The sequence below is a fragment of the Orcinus orca genome, chromosome 5, assembly GCF_937001465.1.
Source record: "Orcinus orca chromosome 5, mOrcOrc1.1, whole genome shotgun sequence".
NCBI lineage: Eukaryota > Metazoa > Chordata > Mammalia > Artiodactyla > Delphinidae > Orcinus > Orcinus orca.
The window spans coordinates 47,755,822-47,777,554 of NC_064563.1; positions in this window are offsets into that span (position 1 = coordinate 47,755,822).

Here is a 21,733-nt window from a genome sequence, read left to right on the forward strand (position 1 = left end):
TTTGACAGCTTGGTTTTATTTGTTCATTGACACAGAACTCCCATTTTTGTATTATATAAATCTTGGCCCTCATAATGGTCTTTACAGTGAAAATCTTAAAAAATAGTGGATGATAACAACTATGTATATTGACTTGATAGAAAATATAGTAATAAAACTTACCAGAAGTGTGAAATAAGAGAGTGTAAATCCAGATTGCATACTATACTAGAAAATGATAGCATGTAAGTTTGCAAATCCTTTGGTGAGTTGAAGGCTCACAGTTGAATCCACATTTCCCATAGATCTTTGGAACATCTATCAATGGACTTGTAACAAAATGCCAAGAACAAAGAACAGTGTAGAAGCTTTCACAATGCAATGCAAAACTTAGTTACAAATATGCTTCTTAGTATTTGGAAACTGATAACCTCTCTTAATGAAGAAAGAAATTTTAGCTAAGAAAAAGTGTGATGCCAAACAAAGAGACAAATCAAGAAGACAAAAAAAAGGTGCATAAAGTCCTGTGAACAAAAGACTTAGAAGGCAAGTACTTACATACAATTCACAAAACAAAATCAATGATTTGCAGAGTATTGCCATGAATCTACACACATTTTACATGCTTTCAAATATTTTGCATTTCACAATAAAGTCTTTTTCATTTTGTTATTCATTTTTCCTGTTTCTTTATGTACTTTTTAATGTCCCTCTTTTACTTTTTGCTATTTTATCTTTTATGGCAAATTGCCTCATGGCCAATTAGTTACACAGTGGAAATACTTGAGGCAAAGAGGTCTGTCTATGGCAAAGATGTTTATGGTGAAAATACTGGACACTCTACAAACAGAATCAGGTTGAATAATTAAAAGGAATTTTTATAGTGGTGTGATAGATTCATTTTCTTAGGTAAATAAAATTCATAATGTTAAACAAAAAGGAAAATACAATATAGAGGATAAATTGAGAAGTGTTCGTGAATTTTCAGAATCCTCATTATTTTGAATTGCTGGAACTGTCATAGGAGAATGACTTCTTAGAGAATGTGGAGATGTTCCACAAAGCTTAGCATACAAGTAAGTGGAAAGACTTTGGTATATTAAGCAATTTAGGTACATAATCAATTTTCAAATAGTAATAAACTTAGCTAAAAATATTTGACAGAAAATGAAATGTTTTACAAACTAGAAATGTTCAAAAGCTTAATTTTTGATGAATATTGTATTCCGTTTAAAACAGTTTTTCTCTGAAATAATCGGGAAGGTTCTTTGCCAGTAAAAAGCCAAATATGTTTCCATAAAAATATTGACCTCATAAGGTGATTTATTTCCCATTTTTACATATCTACTCTAAACTTTGACTTCTAATATTTAAGAACACTGCAGGGGTTCCTATGCTCTTTGTGATCTTGAGGAAATTACAAAAACTTCTTCATAAAATGGAAATAATAATAGTACCAATCTCATCAGGTTCTTATGAGAATTTTAAAAGACATACAGATAAAAGCATTTATGACTTTGCCTGGCTTATAATAAATCTATTGATTAGTAATAAAACTATTCACTTACTGTTAGAGAAAACAGTAAGTTGAGTATTTAGGATAAATTAGACCAGTATTTTTAAATTAAGGAAGTGCATTTGATACACATGGAGACTTTTATTTTAATGCAGACCCACCTCTGACCCACTGTTTCATAGTTACTGGAGGTAGCAGGGACCCAAAATTAACAACTGCTATTCTAGATAATATTTAACCCGTATGCTTATTGTTAGGCCCCATGATGATGAGAACAGAAACAGACAATATTTTGGTTGAAAACATGTATTTCTTGAATCTTCTTTATACTTCCTTCTTAGCAATAACTTTCTGCAGTAGTATTTTTATATGGAGATTGAAAAATTACATATACACATGTATTTTCATGCATTTAGAGTTAGTGTGGTGAGGTGGAACCAAGATAGATTGTAAATACACCTGGACCTAATAATCCCAGCTTGACCACAAAGTAGCAATCAATACCTATTCTATTTTCTTGGATTTTAGTATTCTCAAGAGCAAAATTTTAAAACACACATATTTTAAAGAATTAGATTGCATACATAAATTAGATTAGATTAGATTACATAGAACAGTCTTGTTATAACAATAATTTAAAACTATTGCTAGTCTTTGCCTTTCTCCCTTCTCTTTTGAATCCAAGCCTTATCACTCTTCAACTATATATCATTGGCAAATCTTTTTAGTTTGTATGTATAATTAGAAAGACCTCACAAATTTATTGTAAGAAATTGAACAAAGTTTAAATGTGATTTTTAAAAGCAGTAAACCACCATAAACTGAAAAATCACTATTTTAATCTTTCTGGCTGGCAATGAATGCGATTACAAGCAACATTCTTGGACGTGACTTCTCTAGCCTTTGTCCCCATTGTACTGTTACTTGGCTTGCATTTAATTCCATTTGAATCTTAACATATTGTTCCCCAATCAAGATACTCATCTTATCAGCTCTGCCTTCTATGATGGATTAAACTTTCTATATTGTCCTTTTCCTTATTGGTTGTGTCTACTAAAGTATGTCATTCACCATCCAGCTCTACAAGTATTGAGACATTAGCTACTGCCATCGCTGACCTTCTGAAAGGAGTTCAATGCAGAGATCAGGAATGAGACACTCTTTGCTCTGGGAAAACTGGCAGAACAGGCATTCAGATAAATATTTTTAGGAAAAAAAATTATGAACCCAGTTTCTTGTGTATTCAGATTTAGAAAAGCACTAAAATCATTAACTAAGATATCTGTGCTTCATGACTAGCAGTATCCTTCTACCTAGAAGCGTGTTTGATTGCACATAACCCTTCTCCAAAGTCACATGTATGCTGACCTCCCCACTTAACCTCTTCAGAACAGATTCTCAGAGCTGTCTGAGAGGCTATTCCCAGACTATAGTCCTCAGTAAGTCTCCAAATAAAATGGAAACTCACTGCTCTCAACTTCTGAGTCTTTATTTCAGTCAACATTTGCTATCTACAGGAAATAGATCTGAACCTTCCAGTTCAACCCCCTTATGGCCTTACTTCCAGTGCTAACAGCTTGTCTGGCATATCTTACCTGGTGAATGCAAAATTATTTAAGTGGAAGCATTTAGTGTTATTAATCTTGAGGACACGGTGGGGGAAGGGGAAGCTGGGACCAAGTGAGAGAGTAGCATTGACATATATACACTACCAAATGTAAAATGGATGGCTAGTGGGAAGCAGCTGCAGAGCACAGGGAGATCAGCTTGATGCTTTGTGACCATCTAGAGGGATGTGATAAGAAGGGTGGGAGGGAGGCTCAAGAGGGAGGGTATATTGGATATATGTATACTTATAGCTTATTCACTTTGTTGTACAGCAGAAACTAACACAACATTTTAAAGCAGTTATACTCCAATAAAGATATTTAAAAAGTGTTATTAATCATAATATTATTTAGTATAAATTATTTCTGTACTTTTTCAACTAAAACAAGCTAAGCGTGTAACTGTACGCATAGCTGGCATTTTTTCCAAGGTGGGAGGTTTAAAAATAACAATCTTTGGTGAAAAAATATTCATACTCAAGCTGACATTTCTTTGTTTCTTGCCTACCCCTAGCCCTGCTGCTGTGATGATCACACAGTGTTCTAAGAAATGACTGATATATAAATAGCCTAATATAGATGATTATTATTTTCTGCAATTTTCCCAGGATTGTTTCTGCCCCAGTTTATAGCATCCTGCTTGTCTTTCAGGTCTGTTTATTACATACATTTCTTTTTATTATCCTGAAGAATTTTTTTTAAATTAATTAATTGATTTATTTTTTGTGGTACGTGGGCCTCTCACTGTTGTGGCCTCTCCCGTTGCGGAGCACAGGCTCTGGATGTGCAGGCTCAGCAGCCATGGCTCGCAGGCCCAGCTGCTCCACGGCATGTGGTATCTCCCGGACCGGGGCATGAACCCGTGTCCCCTGCATCGGCAGGCGGACTCTCAACCACTGCACCACCAGGGAAGCCCCATCCTGAAGAATTTTTAAAACACTTAAAAGAAAATAAAATGCATCTGTTTGTGAGTTACTTTTCATTTCTACTGTTTTTGTGTTGTCTTTAGCATCTTTTTATCCATCCTTTTATTTATTCACTTAATAATTGTTCATTTAATTCTTACAAACTATATGAAGTACAACTAATTCTTTCCCCATTTTGCTTCCATTATAGATACAGAAATCTTTCTTATCTTTACAGACCCTTTTAATTTGTTTTGTGTGTGAGAAGCCCTCAGAGCAATAGTGTTTTTCTTTTCTTTTGGTTTTCTATTGTTACTTAGTTAATGTTTCCACTCTAACTAAGCTTGTTTATTATATGTTAAAATGGCATTAGATAAATACATGATTAAACATCCCCAGAATATGTCTAGGAGGGCACTAAAGGAAGCATTTAATTTGAATTCCAGTATAGCTGTAATGGTTAAAGAGGAGGTATCTCTATTGTGAAGAGCATTTATCTGAATGTTGGGCAAGAGCAGAGATGGGGGAAGTTTATTCCAGGTGTTGATGAGTTTCATGAATAAACAGCTAGATAGTGAGAGCTCAGTATTTATACTCAGTTCCCAGAATTTCTGATTGTTATATACTCTAGTAATATTTGTATGCCTTTATCTTTAAGCAAGTTAATAAAAATGTATTAAAAGTATAGAGCAGAACCCTAAGAAACTAAGGAACACTTGAATGATCAGGTTTCTAAGAGAATTCAAATTAAGAAAGTTCTGAAGCATAGGTAATAGTAATTAATACACTGTCTCTTTATAAAACCTAGCAGGACCCTGCAGGACCCTCCCAGATACAAATGCCCCCCCCCCCGCTGTGTTCCTTGTTTGTAGAAAAATAATTTAGTTTCCTATGCCATCCCTGAGTTCTAAAAAGCAGATCCAAATCATTACTAAATAGGGAATTGAGGGAAGGCAGAAACAAGGAAAAGTGAAGAAACAGTAGTTCAGCAATAAAGCAGTCCTAGTTCCTCCTCAAGGGATCTACAGAACAACCTGATGCATATCTTTGAGTTGTTCTGCAAGAACTAAAGCCCCTACCAAGGTGGAAAATGGTGAATGCACATTGAGCACAAGCATGTAGACCCTGGACTAGTTGGAGCCACAAGGTCAATGATTAAGATTTCTGAAACACCAACATGTTAGCTCACCTCCAGTTAGAAGAAAGTCATGCATCCTGCAGTCCTCACCCAAATGTTGCCTTTAAAAACCCTTTTCTGAAAGCAATTGGGGAATTCAAGTCTTTTGAACATGAAATGCCCATTCTTCTTGCTTCACCCTGCAATAAGCTTTTCTCTGCTCCAAACTCAATGTTTAAGATTGTTTGGCCTCACTGTGTGTTGGGCACAGCAACTTGGGTTCAACAAAAAATTTGACTTTTGGATTACTTAGCTACATCTTTTCTATTTCTGTGTCACTTCACAGAAGATTTGAATTTTGAGAGTAAAACCTTGACTGAATTTGTTCTGGGTGGTTTGCTGTTTGCATTCTTAGTCATATTTTTAATATACTATTTAAAATCATTTTAAAAATGATTAAATATTAAAATCATATTTTAAAATCATTTAAAATATGATTATTTGTAAATGAAAGCCATAAATAAAAAGTTCAAAAAATCTCAGATATAGTTTTAGGTATATCTCTGAGGAATTAAATCATGATGATATATATTTGAGTGGATAGTAATATCACTACTACAAAAAATAAATATGAAAAATATAAATAATAGTAACCACCAAAAATTAATCCAGTAAGTTAGGAAAAAATGCTTAATAAATTGTTTAAATGTTGAATTATTATTCACTCATATTTATTATCATAAATCTCCAAATCATATTTCAACACAATATATCATAAATACTGGGGTAGAAGTGGAAAAAATATGTATTATCCATTGCAAATATTGCTACTGATTTCTCTAGCATAACACAAGATTAATCATTGAGACTAACAAATTAGAGTTTTTGAAGATTGACTAACAAATTCAAGAATAATCAGATCAGATTTAGAAATGGCAGAATACAATGTTATGAAAGATTTAGAATGACTCATTTAAAATATAGTTCATTGTGTACAGAAGGTGTCTCAAAACAATACTTTTACTCTTCTGATGGTTGAATTTTAAATAAATGTAGAAAATCAACGGATGATTCACAAAAATGTCAAAACAATTACCCTATCTCAGACATGATAATATTTAATTTTATCTTTGATTTATTTATAAATAAATTTAAATGATTCATAAATAAATTTAAATGATTTTACTATGATCAAAATAAATTTATAAATAAATTTAAATGATTTTATTATGATCAAAATCTTACACTATTAGACCACATTTTGTGAAATCAATGAAAAATTTTCTTTATTTATTAGACACCTTTGCACTTTGGGAAAATTTTGACTTTATAATTTTGATTCACTAAATTCTCTTGTTTAATACAGTCCAAATTTCCAAAGTTTTTATAGTCTTAAAAGGTGTAATATGCAAAGTGTAAATATTGATAAAAGTATTCATTTGAAAGTGAGTGGAAGAGATGAATAGGGTGGCAGCTTTATATATGGAAAAAATAAAACTTACTTGGAATTTGGAAATCATGGGTTTACATTCCTCTACAGATACTGTAGATTTTATGATCTCAAGTCACTTTTAATGAGAACCATAGTCTGTAATATAGGAATATTAATGATTGACTTACTTTCATTTTTTCAGTTGCTCTATATCAATAATTTATGAGACATTGCTGTTACAATAGTGATGATATGTACCAGCTACCTACAGTTATGAAGGTAGTTTATGTTGTTATTAGACTCTTGTCAAATATCAGTGAAGAGGGAACGTTTGATTCTACCTGTAATTTTTTTCTCACCAAAATGGGTCTGTCAATTGCATGAATAAAAACAGCATTTAGGTTCAAGGAGCCATTGTCTCTCTTTAGCAAAATATTGCTGCTCCACCAGAGCCACAAGCTAAATGAGAAATATAAGGTTAACCTGGATTGTTTTCAGGGAAGTGTTTTTTAAGGCAACATATGGGTGTATGGGCAGCAGGATGCATGACTTTCTTCTGACTGATTGATGGTGAGGTAACAGGGTGATGTTTCAGAAATCTTAATCATCAACCTTCTGATTCCAACCAGTCTGGGGTCTTTGTGCTTATGTTCTGCATGTGGTTACTGTCCACCATCCTCCACCTGATGGCAGTGGGGGGGAGGGGGGGAGTAAGGGGGAAGAGGGGAGGGTGGTCTTTGTTCCTGCTAAACAACTCAAATATATGTATCAGATTGTTATGTATATCCCTTGAGGAGGAATTAGGACTATTTTATTACTGAACTATTGTCATTACTTTTCTTCTTTAACTGCTTTTCCTTAGCTTCTGCATTCCCTCACTTTCCTAGTTAGTATCTGTTTGAGTCTGCTCTTTGGAACTCCTGGAAGGCGTAGGAGACTAAAACCTTTTTCTATGAACAAGAAACAGGGGCTACGGAGGGGTTTTTGTACCCAGGCAGGCCCTACAGGGTTCTACATGGTTTAAATTCTCCCTTTTCTTAGCTATTCCTCAGTCTTGAGGGAAACTGGTACAGGACAAGAGAATAAAGTTTTGGATAGAGAGGTTAATCATTAACTTGGCAGAGGAACTCAGTTTTAAGGGGACTCAGTTTCACCTCCCTTTTTTGAGAAGCAAACATGTAAATGATATTTATTTCTTCCTGTTAACACATGGCCCATGTTAATTACCCATGCTTTACAAATGCTCCTTGTTCATAGGTGAGTTCATTAGATTAGTTAAAAAGTAACTAGAGAGAGAAAATAATGAAAAGGTGAACTGAAGTCAAATACAGAGTTTTCACTTTAAGAAATCACTTCCACTAAAATGCCTTATTCATTGCAACAGGTTTAACTCAGAATCCCATTAACTCTGACTCTTTCTGCAAAGATTGCAGCTTGTCTTTGTCTGTCTTTTAATATGAGAAAGAAAAAAAAAACAGAATAATGTTTTTACTGGTAATAAATAATTTTTTTCAAATTTTTACTCTCCTCTTTTGATTATATTTTACTTGTATTTTCACATAGTATTAGAATTAACTTTTAATTTCACTTTGGTAATGAGTAGAAACTGTTTAATGTTGGAATAGCAATTAAAAGTTTCATATCATATACTAAGGGATTATCAAATTTTGGGTCTCTGCCTTCAGAGTATATTTTCTAAATGGAGCTCTAATTAGAATTTGTATATTGTAAAGACAAATTATAGGGAAAAAAACTAAATCTGTAGCTAAAAGTAGGGATATTTAATAATACAGAGAAAAAATTGAGTTGTCTACATAGACTCTGTATGTGTCTATAAATATGCATGCATGTGTAATAAATTGGAAGTTATTATGTTTTCAAAAATATCTTTTCCTCTTTATCAAAAATAGAGGTTTATTTTAGAAAATATATATATTTAATACAGGTAAAAGAAAAAAGGAAAAATTCCTACACATATAGAGCATGTTCAATTCTTAGTTTATTGTTGATTCTATAACCATAACATATTACATTCTATTTTATATCAAGCTTTTCTCCTTCGGTAATACCTGGTGGCCATCTATAAATGATATCCGGTTGAGATATTATTATTATTAAATATTATCTTTAAATTTTTGAGACACAAACATTCTTGCTCTTCTTTATTGATTAGTAGTCACTTTGATTCTAGTTTGTGGTAATGATGAAATGTATTTCAAAAATATGCTTATAATTTATCCTTGTATAATGTTATTTGATTTCTAGGGGACAGTTCTTAGGAAAGAATTGCTGAAATGAAAAATGTATGAAAATTTAATTTTCATAGAAATTGCTCCTCTATTTTTTTGGAAGTTATGTATTTTCAACGTTTTAATTTCAGTTTGTTAGATTGTTTATATCTGGTTACATTTTTGGTTCAATTATTATAGTTCTCTCCTTCAAAGCTATCAATAATATGCATACAGATGTCCCTTACCCAGTTTATCATTTTCTTTCTAATCATGTTTAATACTTTGTTCATTTCAACTTAATTATATGGCTCTGTTCTTGGCTCTGTTCTTCAAGCACTTCATATATTTTCATCAATGGTTATTCTTTTCCTTATGCTTCCAATTTGGCCTTCATATATGTGATGGCTTAATTTTGTTCCTCAATATTTTTCTTGAATTATTTCTTTTTGTTATTTTGTTATTGCTTCCTTAGGCTTTTTCTGTGTGTCTCACTCATTCATTTTTATAGAGATAATTGTTTCAGTATTATTTTTTAAAATTCACAATGATATGCAGTCATTCCTCTTTTGTGGCAATGTCTTTGAGGTAGTGTTCTTTCTTTGACATTTATGGTTTATTCATCCTTTTCTTACCTATTTTATATATATTTAAATGACTATGATTATATATAGTTTAATTTCCTTTTAGCTGTCAGTCTTCCTTGTACAAGTTTCTCTTTTCCTGGAATATTCAGAAAGTTCATATGAGGAGCACCAAAGTATATATTCTTAGCAAGTATCGATTCTCCTCATGACATAGATCTTTGTGTGTTACAGTCTATTTAGTGTTTTTCTTCTGAAAAAAAAAAAAAAGATGTCACTGCAGGAAATCTCACAAGACAGTATGTCCTTTCTCGTATGTTTTTCTTTTTTTAAAAAAAACAAGCCTAAAACAAGTTTTTTTTTTTAAACACACCTTAAAAGTCATTTTTGTCATTGCAGTGGCTATCCTTCCTGGATTTTTCATAATTTTTCAACTAGTCACCAATAAAATGATTGTTTCCAACATTTTTCTCATGATAAAATATGTGATAATTGATGATAGGTTAAGAATTTTCAACATAATACTATGCATCCAATTAAAAATATATATATTTCATTCATTTATGCACATATGTAATTGTGTGTATGGTTTATACGGCATGTATGTATATGTATAAATGTGTGTGTATGGTTTATAGTGTGTGTGTACAGATTCATACATATACACACACACTGTATTCTCGGGTACATAATTAATATTAGTGAATATATTTTTTAGGGGAATTTTTTAAAAATCTAGTATGTGGATACATTCTGTTATTTATTTACCCATGTAAATGCTCATTTGTATTGCTGTTAAAAGTTGAGTTGGATTTTACCATTTTCTTTTCACTGGCATTAGCTCTGTGCTTGTCTAGCCCAAATATGTTTATCTAACCATTTAATCTCAGGTTTTGTGATTATTCAATGTACCTTAATAACGATTATATATACTTTTGTGGGGGGAAAGAAGAAGAAGAAATTCTACCACAAATGTATAAAAATGCTTTTCAGTTTCTGTGTAAGAAAGTCTATGGAAATATGTTATTTTTATCAATTGAAAGAGTCACTAGATATATAAACATTTAGTGAATATATGTTCAGTATCATAAAGAAGAAGCTTATGAGGAAAGCATACCTACTATTGAAATGACCTAGGAATAAGTCAATATTGAATGATAATGAGCTCAAAGTAGAGTTTGATTTTTAGGTCAAGAAAAATAAGCAACAAAAAAAGATTTTTGGACGAAGAGTAGAGGAGAAAGTGTTTAAATCTAGTTTTAGAGCAGTGTTCATGAAAATAGTCGACTAACACAAATTCCTATAAGGAAAAGATAATAAATTAAATGGACTGATAGAAGGAAGAAGTGTATATATATCTCTAAATATCAGAGAAAAAATAGGATTGCATTTGAAGAAAAGATACTTATCTGCTATTCTTTTCTTTAAAATAAATTTATTTCTTTTATTTTTGGCTGCATTGGGTCTTTGTTGCTGCTTGTGGGCTTTCTCTGGTTGCGGCAAGTGGCAGCTACGCGGGCTCTTCATTGCAGTGGCTTCTCTTGTTGCGGAGCACAGACTCTAGGCACACTGGCTTCAGTCGTTGTGGATCGTGGGCTCTAGAGCGCAGGCTCAGTAGTTGTGGCGCACGGGCTTAGTTGCTCGTCTGCATGTGAGATCTTCCTGGACCAGGGCTCGAATCCACATCCCCTGCATTGGCAGGCAGATTCTTAACCACTGCGCCACCAGGGAAGCCCTTATTTGCTATTCTTTTCCCATGCTGGCTGACTGCTTTCAAAATATATTAAAACAAAGCTGGTCATTTGAATAAAATAAATATTCACTGAGTTTCCTTACTCAAGCTACTTACTACGTAGTCATATCTATTACCTTTAAAATTCCTTCACTGAAACACATCTCACATATATAGAAGAGTGGTTACCACCTTCTTTAGCCGGTATTGGTGCCTAGTTTTTCTGATTCTAACCAAAACCTGAATAGGTCAATGTTTTTATGTAGGCCCATTCCAGCATCACCATGGAAACATCACTCCATCAGTGAGATAATGAGTTGATAATGAAAATAGCAGTTGAATAATGGACATAACAAAGGCAAAGAGAGATACACGCAAGGGGTGATTTGAGGGAGAAAACAATAACAGCAACCAAAATACCATATCATTTATGTGCAGTGATGGAACAAATTATACACAATTCTAACATTAAGATATTATGTTTGAGTGTTTCTGATCTTGGTACTTGTTTGTGATGTTACTTGCATGATATAAAATAGAGTTTTATTGTTCCTCTGGTTTTCTCTCTTGAACTTTCAGGTTTTAGGAGTCAAATAAAACAAAGGAATTACATTATATGAAATAATGCATCAGATAGTTTCCCAAGTCACTTCTATTTCCATCTGTGGAATTTATAAACTTTAAATGGCTGAACTATGTCCAGAACAGCAAAAACTTGATAAGATCAATAATATGGTAATTCTTTAGTGTGTATCAGAATAGGCAATATTTGATTATAGTAATATAATCTTTGAGTTAACCTAGCTAAAACACTAATGGAATATATTGGCTAGTTTAGTGAAAAAATATGAGGTAATGTAGGCATGGGGATTGTTTAGTTTCAGCAGTTAAAGTATCTCATCATTATTTGTTCTCATCTCTCTCTTTTACTATATGCCATTTTATCTGAAGACTGACTTCCCATTATGCTTACAAGAGTTCTGCTGAGAATTCTCAGATCATCATTACTGTATAATTAACTAAAAGGTAAGATTGCCAGATGAAATACGCAGTTAAATTTGCATTTTTGACAAAGAGCAACATTTTTTAGTATAAGTATTTCCTATACAAAATTATTTATTATTTGTCTAAAATTCAAATTTAACTGATGATCCTGTATTTTATTTACTAAATCTGGCAATCTTACTAAATGAAACAATATAATTTTGTTTTTGGAAACTCTTAAAAAATGAGAAAGCTTCTTTTCAGAAGTTCCCACAAAGTATCTTCTCATAGCTCATTTTCTCAATTTTGTCATGTATCCATACCTGAACAAACAATGATGGTCAAGGGATGAGATTTTGCTGGTTCTATTTAGCTTGAGCTGCATGCTGCACTAAGTTTCTGGAGAAGCATAACTGGAATACTACAAAAATTGATTAGTCATGAATAGAAGGGTACTAACTATTGAGGAAGAAATGATAAGAGTTATATCCCAAAACATAATGGCAGAAGCGATATAGCATAGTTTTAAATATTGTGGAGTTTGAAGCCACACTGTGTGGATCTTCACCATATTGGTGATATAACCCTGGGCAAGTTGCTTGACCTCTTTGTGCATCAGTTACCTCATTTCTGAAATTGACATTATAATAGTATCTACTTTTAATAGTTTTTATTTAATGCATATAAAGTACTTAAAAATTGTTCGCATTTAGAAAACCCTTATCTTATGATAAATAGCGTGAGGAAAACACACTTCAAAATGATATATTGGAAAACCTACACGAGTTATCATTAATTTATAAACGTTCATAATTTAGAACTTGGAGAATATTCTTCTAACTTATTTTATGTAAGTCTGTTTCTGGAGCATTTTATTGGAGGTAGGGAAATTATTTAGATAATTATTGCAATTTAGCTAGTGCTCAACTATGTAATTTTTTTATCGTAGCAAGCACACTTAACTTGAGGTATATTCACTTAAATTTTTGTATGTACAATGCAATATTGTTAACTATAGGCACTACGTTAAAGAGCAGATTTCTAGAAATTCTTTTTGCATAAACTTTATACCTCTTGAACAGTAGCACCATATCATAGAGTTATTAGTTGTCTAGTGGAGTCTAGAAATTTATTCTAGACTGAGATGTCATCTTATTCAATTCAGACTGTTATAACAAAATACCATATATTGGGTGGCTTATAAGCAACAGAAATTTATTCTTCACAGTCTGGAGGCTGGGAAGTCCAAGATGAGTAAGCTGGCGATTCAGTGTTTGGTGAGAGCCTGCTTCCTAAGGTGGCTGTCTTCTTGCTGTATTCTCATTGGCTGGAAGGGGGCGCTGGAGCTCTCTGGTGCCTCTTTTATAAGGGCACTAAACCCATTCTTAATTACTTCCCAAAGACCCCACATCCAAATACCCTCACATTGGCGCTTGAGTTTCATCATATGAATTTGGGGGAAGCATAAACATCAAGTCTATAGCAGATATTAACAGAAAGTTGAGTGTTTTCATTTCTTTCTAGCTGATCTGTTATTCCCTCTGAGGTCTCTACTGTTAACTGGTTTTCAGTAGCAAGGCATAGGATGGGATTTTTGAGGGGAACATTGGACCACTAGATTTATTTTAATGTTTTATATACAATCTCTGCTCATAAAATACAAGCTAATTTCCAAAGTTTTCAAAATCTCTTTCCCCAAACTGGTCCTGTGTTCATAAGTGAAATAGTTGAAAAAGACAGGAAACATGGCAATGAAGAAAGTACAGAATCTTCAAATCCATAAGATGTCCTCTAAGGACTGGTGTGCTCTGAAATGTGTTTCGTTCAGTCCCATCACTGAACATTCAGCTAGTCGATGTGTCTGATTTTTCTGGCTTAATTGTCTTGGATCTCATTTCTCTTTCGCATTAGTCCAGGCTGGTAGTTCTTATAAGTAATTCTTTCTTCATTATCCTTTGACCCTTATCTCTGAACATCTGCTACATTCTACACTTGGATTCTTGACTGAGTTGTCTTCAGCCTCTACTTCACAGTGACTTTTACCTTTCTAGCTATAGCACATTTACAGAGTTCTTCTTGGCTCTCAGTTTTGTTACTTCTGTTGACTCTAAAAAGCATGTGGAAATTTCTGGGTCTCAGCAAGGTAAATGGAGATTGAAAGATATTCAAGAGTGACAATGCTGATTTTCTCTCTTTTCTTTGCTAAAGCTTACTGACGTTTGAGAATAACACTGTGCGGAGTGTCTCCTTCCTAAATCTCAAATACAAACTTCCGAAAGATATGTAAAATGCCTTTACTCCCAGGTCTGAAATCTGTGCAAGTCAGATTAAGATATCTGCGTAGATTCTTGCTTTTATTATCTGTGGCTTTCTCCCATACAAACCCCTGGGACTAGAACAGGTGTTGTTTCCTTCTTTCCTTTTACTATCTGGTTAGGAATTCCCTTGGGTTAAACCTTATAATCAGGTCGTCAAGACCTGGCTCTTGATATGATAAATGCAAAAAATAAGGAATATAGAAAATATTGTATTTTTCACAAAGTTTTATATTTAAAAGCTAAATAACTTTCTATTTTTTGCCATCCTGCAAAAAATGCTAAGTATTCACATAATTAGTGCATTCTTTAGGATATTTAAGAATACAAAAGATGAGTTCAGTATTAATATATTTGTATATTTCAAGATATTTCCTCTGGTACATAAACATATAGACAGAGCAGAATTCTCTGCTGCTACACATTTTTTTTTAGAGAACATAATAATCACACTTACAGGAAAACTTGTCAAAAATGTTAAAAAAATGTTAAAAAATGTTAAAAATAAAAATATTCTAGAAGCTTCTATTGGCAAGTAAATGGAGGTAATCCTTAAGATCACATTTCCCTTATGCAGTATCCCTAATGATCACTTTGATGGGTTTTAGAAGAGTGATTTTTTTTAAAGAGAAATTTCCACAGACTTTATTAGAATCTCAAAGTAGCTGAAAAAAGGAGCTTTTATAAACTCTGCTCTAAACAGCTTACTCTCATAAGTTCTATTCCAAGGGATAAATTAGGGGAAATAGCTTAGAATATCCATATTTTGTATCCTTTGTATCCTTCAATCTTTTGCTTATAAAAATGAATGGGAAAATTAAAATTGTAAGAAAAAAAACCTTAGCCACAAACTCTATGTCAAATATTATATATATTTCATATTTTAAATTTTATTAGCAGAGTTTTAATTTTGATTTTGTGTGAGAAGATCTCTTTTCAAGAACTATTTTTGCCAGTTATTATCAGAGACAAGTCACATACTCTTTCTAAGTTTCAATACTTGCATATGTAAAATGGCCCAGGTAGACAGTATATAAAATATATGGAAAATATTTTATTTTTGGAATAAAATATGTATTTTATGTATTAATATTAAGGATACAGTCATCTGGACAAGCACTGTGTAGAGACAAAAAATGTTAGATGTTTTTGTTAATTGCTAAATAAACAAGCTAGCAAGTTCTATTTTATAAAATAAACAGAATATCCAATATAAATGATAAAAGTTTTATCGAGTTTAAAAATATGATTATTTGACAGAGTATGCTAAGCATCAGCTCATTTTCCTTACAATGGAATTGGATTTTAACAGACATGGGTATATTAGATATATATGATGTGGAGTATCTTAAAGATGATGGCATTTTAAATGGTTTTCCAAATGTTAAAATAGTTTTTAAAAGAAAAAAATAAAGGTATGACTTATTTTATGTACTAGATCAACCACTGCATATTATCATACAGCTTTTTCTTCAAAATGACTTGAGTATGCTTGTTATATTTCATTTTTTTGTCACTAGATGGCATACTATGTGTAAAAATAATTTATGAAGATGAGATTAAATTAATGCAAATAAACACAAACGTGTAAATTGTCAGAGAATACCGTCACGTTCAAGTAAAAATAACCACGAGAAAAGTTAAAATTCTTTATGTAAGGCTTTATTTCAAGGTTATTCTTCTTATGACAATTTAATGATAGCAAGGTGAAAAACAAAGTTTCATTTTTATATGGATATAATGTACAAATATCATTACATTCTATTATAGCGTAGATTTAGAGGACTGTCACATTGAAATAAATATCAAATGAATGAAAATAATTTGATTTTTTAAAAAATTCCCAATTTAAGAAAGAGGGGAAAATATATTTGCAGCACTTAGTGAATACCCACATTATTTCACTCACTCATATGTGTTATTTATTTTTTAAAATGCTACTAGAAAAAAATTTCTAATCTACTCTAACATACATAGCTTGCTGTCACTGTCATAAAAGGGAAAGAAGGGAGAGCCAGCTTTTAATTATTTACTGCTGCACACAAACTACCCAAATTGTAAGATTTAAAGCAACAATTTGTTTGCTCTTAATTTTTTTCTTTTTTTAATTTGAGCACTGCTCAGTGGGAACTGCACAGCTCTGTTCTTTGTGGAACAACTTGACGGGGCTAGAAAATATAAATGCAGTGCGGCTGCTTGTTGGCTGGAAGCTCAGCTGGAACTATAATCTGGGGCCTAAATTCTCTTCCACGTGGTTGCCTGGGCTTTCTTCCACAGCATGGCAGGCTAGATTTTGAGAAGACAGAGAACTTAACTGTTTCCTGAAAACTGGCACAGAGTAACTTCCACTGTATTCTTTTGAACAGTCATAGATCCAGTTACACAGTTCAGATTCCACAGGGTAGAGAAACAGACTGCACATTTCCGTGAGGGGAGTGACAAAGAATTTATAATTTTCTTTAATCTGCAACATTCTACCCTCTAGCCACATTTTCTTTTCTTTTTTTTTTTTGTCCACGTCATGCGGCATGCAGTTATCTTAGTTCCCCCACCAGGGATTGAATCCGTGAACCCATACCCCCTACATTGGGAGTGTGGAGTCTTAACCACTGGACTGCCAGGGAAGTCCTACCCTCTAGCCAAAATTATTTACATAAATCTCATATGCAAAATACCCTTCCTCCCTATAAGACACAAAGGTTTATCTCAATAGTCATCATACTCAAATCCAGAACATTTTCATGTGTATCAGGAGACGCAGGTGTGGAGGTTGATTTTCAGGTGAGGTTTCTATTGATTTAAAAATATATGTGACAAGATTCAAAGTGTTGTGCCCTCCACATACTAAAATAAAATGACAGGTGTAGGGAAAGTGCAATGGGTACTTTCTTTTAGAAAAGGAGGAAAGTGGGAGGCTCATAGCAGTCATTAGTTTATAGTGATTCTGAAATCTCTGGGTTCATACTGCTAATTGCTTGATTAGTACTCAGACCTGCTCCCTGCAAAAGATTTTCTGTGGCTCTTGGTTTTCATTCTCTGAGCTCTTGGCTTTGCCCTTTGCTATTATAAATATTCCAAATTTTCAGGTGTGTAGCTTTCTCAGTCTGGACTGTGTTCATGGAAGATTAAGAGTGTAGAGGCCCCTCTTCCTTTTAAACTTTCCCTGTCTCTTTCAGTCCAAGTGGATTAATCTTTTGAAAACTTTGTGAGTTCCGTTTATGCAATTTATATTCAAATAAATGAGACAAAATGTGAGACAAGCACACATTTCTTTCCAAGGAAGGCCCTTCTCCACCTTAGGTCACATTTAAGGCTGCTGTTGGACAACACTCTTATGATGCTGTTGTTTTAAGACACTAAGTTTTGGGGTGGTTTGTTATTCAACAATATGTAGCTACAAAAAAATTTGGTTCCAGAAATGGTGTATTGCTGAAACAGAAACCTAAAACTTATGGAATTAGCTTTGAAATGAAATGTTAGGAATACTGGTGAAGGCTGGAAAGACAGTGATATTGTTATTGAATATAAGAGGAAAGTGAAATAACACTTGCCAGTTCTGTTACTTGAGATGTTCTGGAAAATAGAAATGGTATCTAATTAACTCATGGATGTGGCCAAGAGGTTTCCAGGAAGAATGCTGCAGGTAGTAAATGACTTATTTGAGCTGGTTATGATAAAGTACAAAACTGTGAGATGAGCTAAAATTAACTCTTCTGTCCTCACGTAGGCTATAAAGGAAAAATAAAGGAGCAGACCTGCGTTTGAAAATAAAACTTTCTCAATCCAAGCCTTAAGTTATCAAAGTAATAAATTGCTATATGTAAAAGGTTAAATCCACCGTGACTTTAAATCCAGTAAAGTGGCCTCTGAATCAAAAATATCAGTGGAGGATCTGTAAAACGCTTTTCTAAGACCTCAGAAAGAGTTAAGGGCATGCCTCACAGACTCATACAGCTAGACAACTTTAAACTTTGCAACTCACCACTTTGCACTTTATCATAAGGTCAAAGAAGCCAAAGTATTTGGATCCCTCTCCACTGGAGATCTGTCTATTCTCTCCCCCTGGGGAGTGAGAGAAATGATGAGACTATATTTAATAATATTATATTGTATAGTTGAACTTTGCTAAGAGAACAGATCCTAAGTGTTCTCAACACAGAAAAAATAAGTGGTAACTATGTGAGGTAATCAATGTCTTATTTGGCTTGATTGTGGTAATCATTTTACAATGTATACATATATCAAATCATTTGTGTTATATACCTTAAATATATACAATTTTTATTTTCTAATTGTGGCTCAGTAAAGCTAGAAGAAATATCAGTCCTCTCTTCCTCTTGCCCTGTATAAGTCACATATTATATTCTTGTATTTAGGTATAACCTAGTTTAAAAAGGAATCTCAAAAGTAGTATAAACTTAAAATGTTATTTGTATTTCCTGTCCAGCTGTTCTGCATCATATCCTCATTCTTCATTACCTAAGTAATAAACTGGACACATTCTATAACTTTCTGGTCACTTTTGTTTATGAGAAGTCAAGTCTGGTTTAAAATTTCAGTCTCAAACTAATTTAAATTTTGTATCTTTCCCATCTTCTAATGCAGACTTAAACCATACCCCTAGTTTAATAGTGATAGAAGTTAGGGAGATAAAAGGTAAAACCTGACTTTGTGACACTGATTCCATCCTCTTTAAGGCCAGTCTCCTTTAGTGCTGGAGATAAGGAGAGGGAGAGAACAAGAAGATCTTATGAAAATCTTAGCGAGATGACCCAGTTCTGGCTCAGGTCAAATGTCCATCTGATTCTATTAGCTGCTGGTGCTCTATACTGAGTTGGGGAACGTGATCCCTTCACTAGAGCCACAGACACTAAGTGAACTATTTTACAGTCTTCAATTAAATTCCAGTGGAATGGGTCCTATGCTTTTCTTCTTGTTTGTATAACTCTAGTTACATTTTTCATCTTTATACCAGAATTAGACACCAGTCTCTATGTTCATGGTTATTTCCAAACATTAGGAGACACTTTCCACAGTCTCCCAAGAATAATCCTACCAAATTCCCTTTTCTTGGAAGCTCTAGCATAGAACTTCAGATGTAGTATCTCATAAAGCAAGAAACTAGCTTTGCTGAAGGGTGATTCATTTGTTGTTTGACTGGGCACTCCCCTTCCTTGCTTAACAAGGAGAAGTAAAAGAATCTCTCTGGACATTTCACAACACTATACACCTCTCCTGCTTTCTTTTTAGGTATTGATTTGGGGTAAAGGGTAATCCCTGGTTATTTCTATAGTTCTGTGGCCTTTAAATAACTCCCACTATCACCTGCTGCCCTAATTTTCGGTAGTTCTTTTTACAATGTTGAGATTTTTGAACAGTATGTTATTACTCAGAATATCAAGATTAGGGGAAAAAAAGAACATAATTTACATTCTAGGGATTCTATTCAGTAGGCGTACCAAAGATAATGATAACTAATGTCAATTAAGGTTAGTAATTTATGTAAATGAGACGAAAGAGAGAGGTTTGTAATCTGTGAAGATGAGCCATGTTTACCATCATTCTCATCCGTTCCAAAGATGAGAATGTCAGAATGTTTTTCTCTGGGACTGGAAGAGAGGCAGTGGGAGGAAGGACACTTGCTACAAATTTTTTTATTGTTTGTTTTCCCCACACACACCACTACTACTTTAAAAAAATACAGGTGATATAAATGTGCAGTATACCTGAATGTTTATGTGGGCTAGGGACAATTTCCATTTGAATGCCTTTGGAAGGCCTTAGAGTGTGGAACCCTGGAATAAAACAAGTAAGAATTTGTGAAGAAAAGAAAGAGGTGGACATATTAAGAAGAGTGTGCAGTGTGTGACAAGATCTGGAACAAAGAAAGTGTAAAACATTAGAAACATAGTTAATAAATCTACAGTACTTCCTTCAAATTTATCTTTCTGCTTGAACCTCACCCTGGGAAGGAGTTATAATATGAGGTATGAGAAATGTTATCAACAAAGAGAATTCTTTATCTTATGAATGTACTTTGAAGAAGAATGTAAGAATACCTAGATCTTTATAAAGATTAAGCAAGAAAATTGTGTTTGTTTTGTATGTTTGTTTATTAGTTTGATTTTGGCCTCAGAGAAAGAGATGTTGGCAGGATGATGACGGGAAGAATGAGAGAAGTAAAAATATATAAGGGGAAAGAAGATTCAAGAAACTACCCCACACCCCTGGGTTAAGGAAAAACTGAAGAGAATTGAAGAGAATGGTAGTAGCAATAATAGTAGTAGCAGTAATAACAAATAACAAACAGAAATGACTTTTGAGAACTCACTATATGTTTCAGAAATTTTTGATAGAGGATCTCAATCTAAAAAATTCTATCAAACACTGCCTCACTCTATTGAACACTGCCATCTCTATCAATATGCTGAGATGGGTAATAACAGTATATACATTTTACTATAAATTTAGGTTTAGAGAAGTTACTATCTTTTTTAATGTTACTTGCCTAATGAATGGTGGAAATGGGAGAAGGACCAAGGAAGTAAATGGTTTAAACCATCTTCACTGCAATCTGGTCCTTGATTGATTACTATTAAGATTTTTTTTTTATTGGTCTGCTTTATTTTTCTGGTGATGGACTTGAGGTCTCCAATTTCCCTGCCCTCATACACTCTTAATTCCATTCCAATCAGGCTCTTGACCTCTCATCACAACACTGAATCTGATTTTATCAATGCTGCCAATGATACACAATTTCCTAAAGTTAGTGGTCTATTTGCATCCTGGTTTTATTTGATTTACCAGAAGCATTTGACACAGTTCTTTTCTCCTTGATATCTTTTTTCAGTTGACTTTCAGGACTGAATACTTTCTTGGATTTTTCCCCATATGCTGGAGTTGCACTTTGATCTCTATTTCTGCATCCTTCTCTTCTCTTTGACTTTTAAAATTGAAGGGACTCTGGGCCTAGTTGATGATGAACTGAGGCCTCATGGCTTAAATACCACCTATGTACTGACAACTCTCAAATTTGTATTTCTAACCCATAATTATTTTGTAACAAATTCTCATTCTTAAAACCTATATTCATCACTATCTGATTATCTTTTAGATAACTTAAATTTAACATATCCATGTATAAACTTGGGATCATATTACAAAAATCTTATCTACGTGCAAACTCACTATTTCAGTTGATGGACAATTCTTTACAGTTTCTCAGGCTAAAAATATCTTTATTTCACCGTAGAATCCGTTATTTTTAAAAACACTATATTCAGATATTCACAATATAATGCCAGCTCTCTTTACAATATATTAAATTCCAAGCA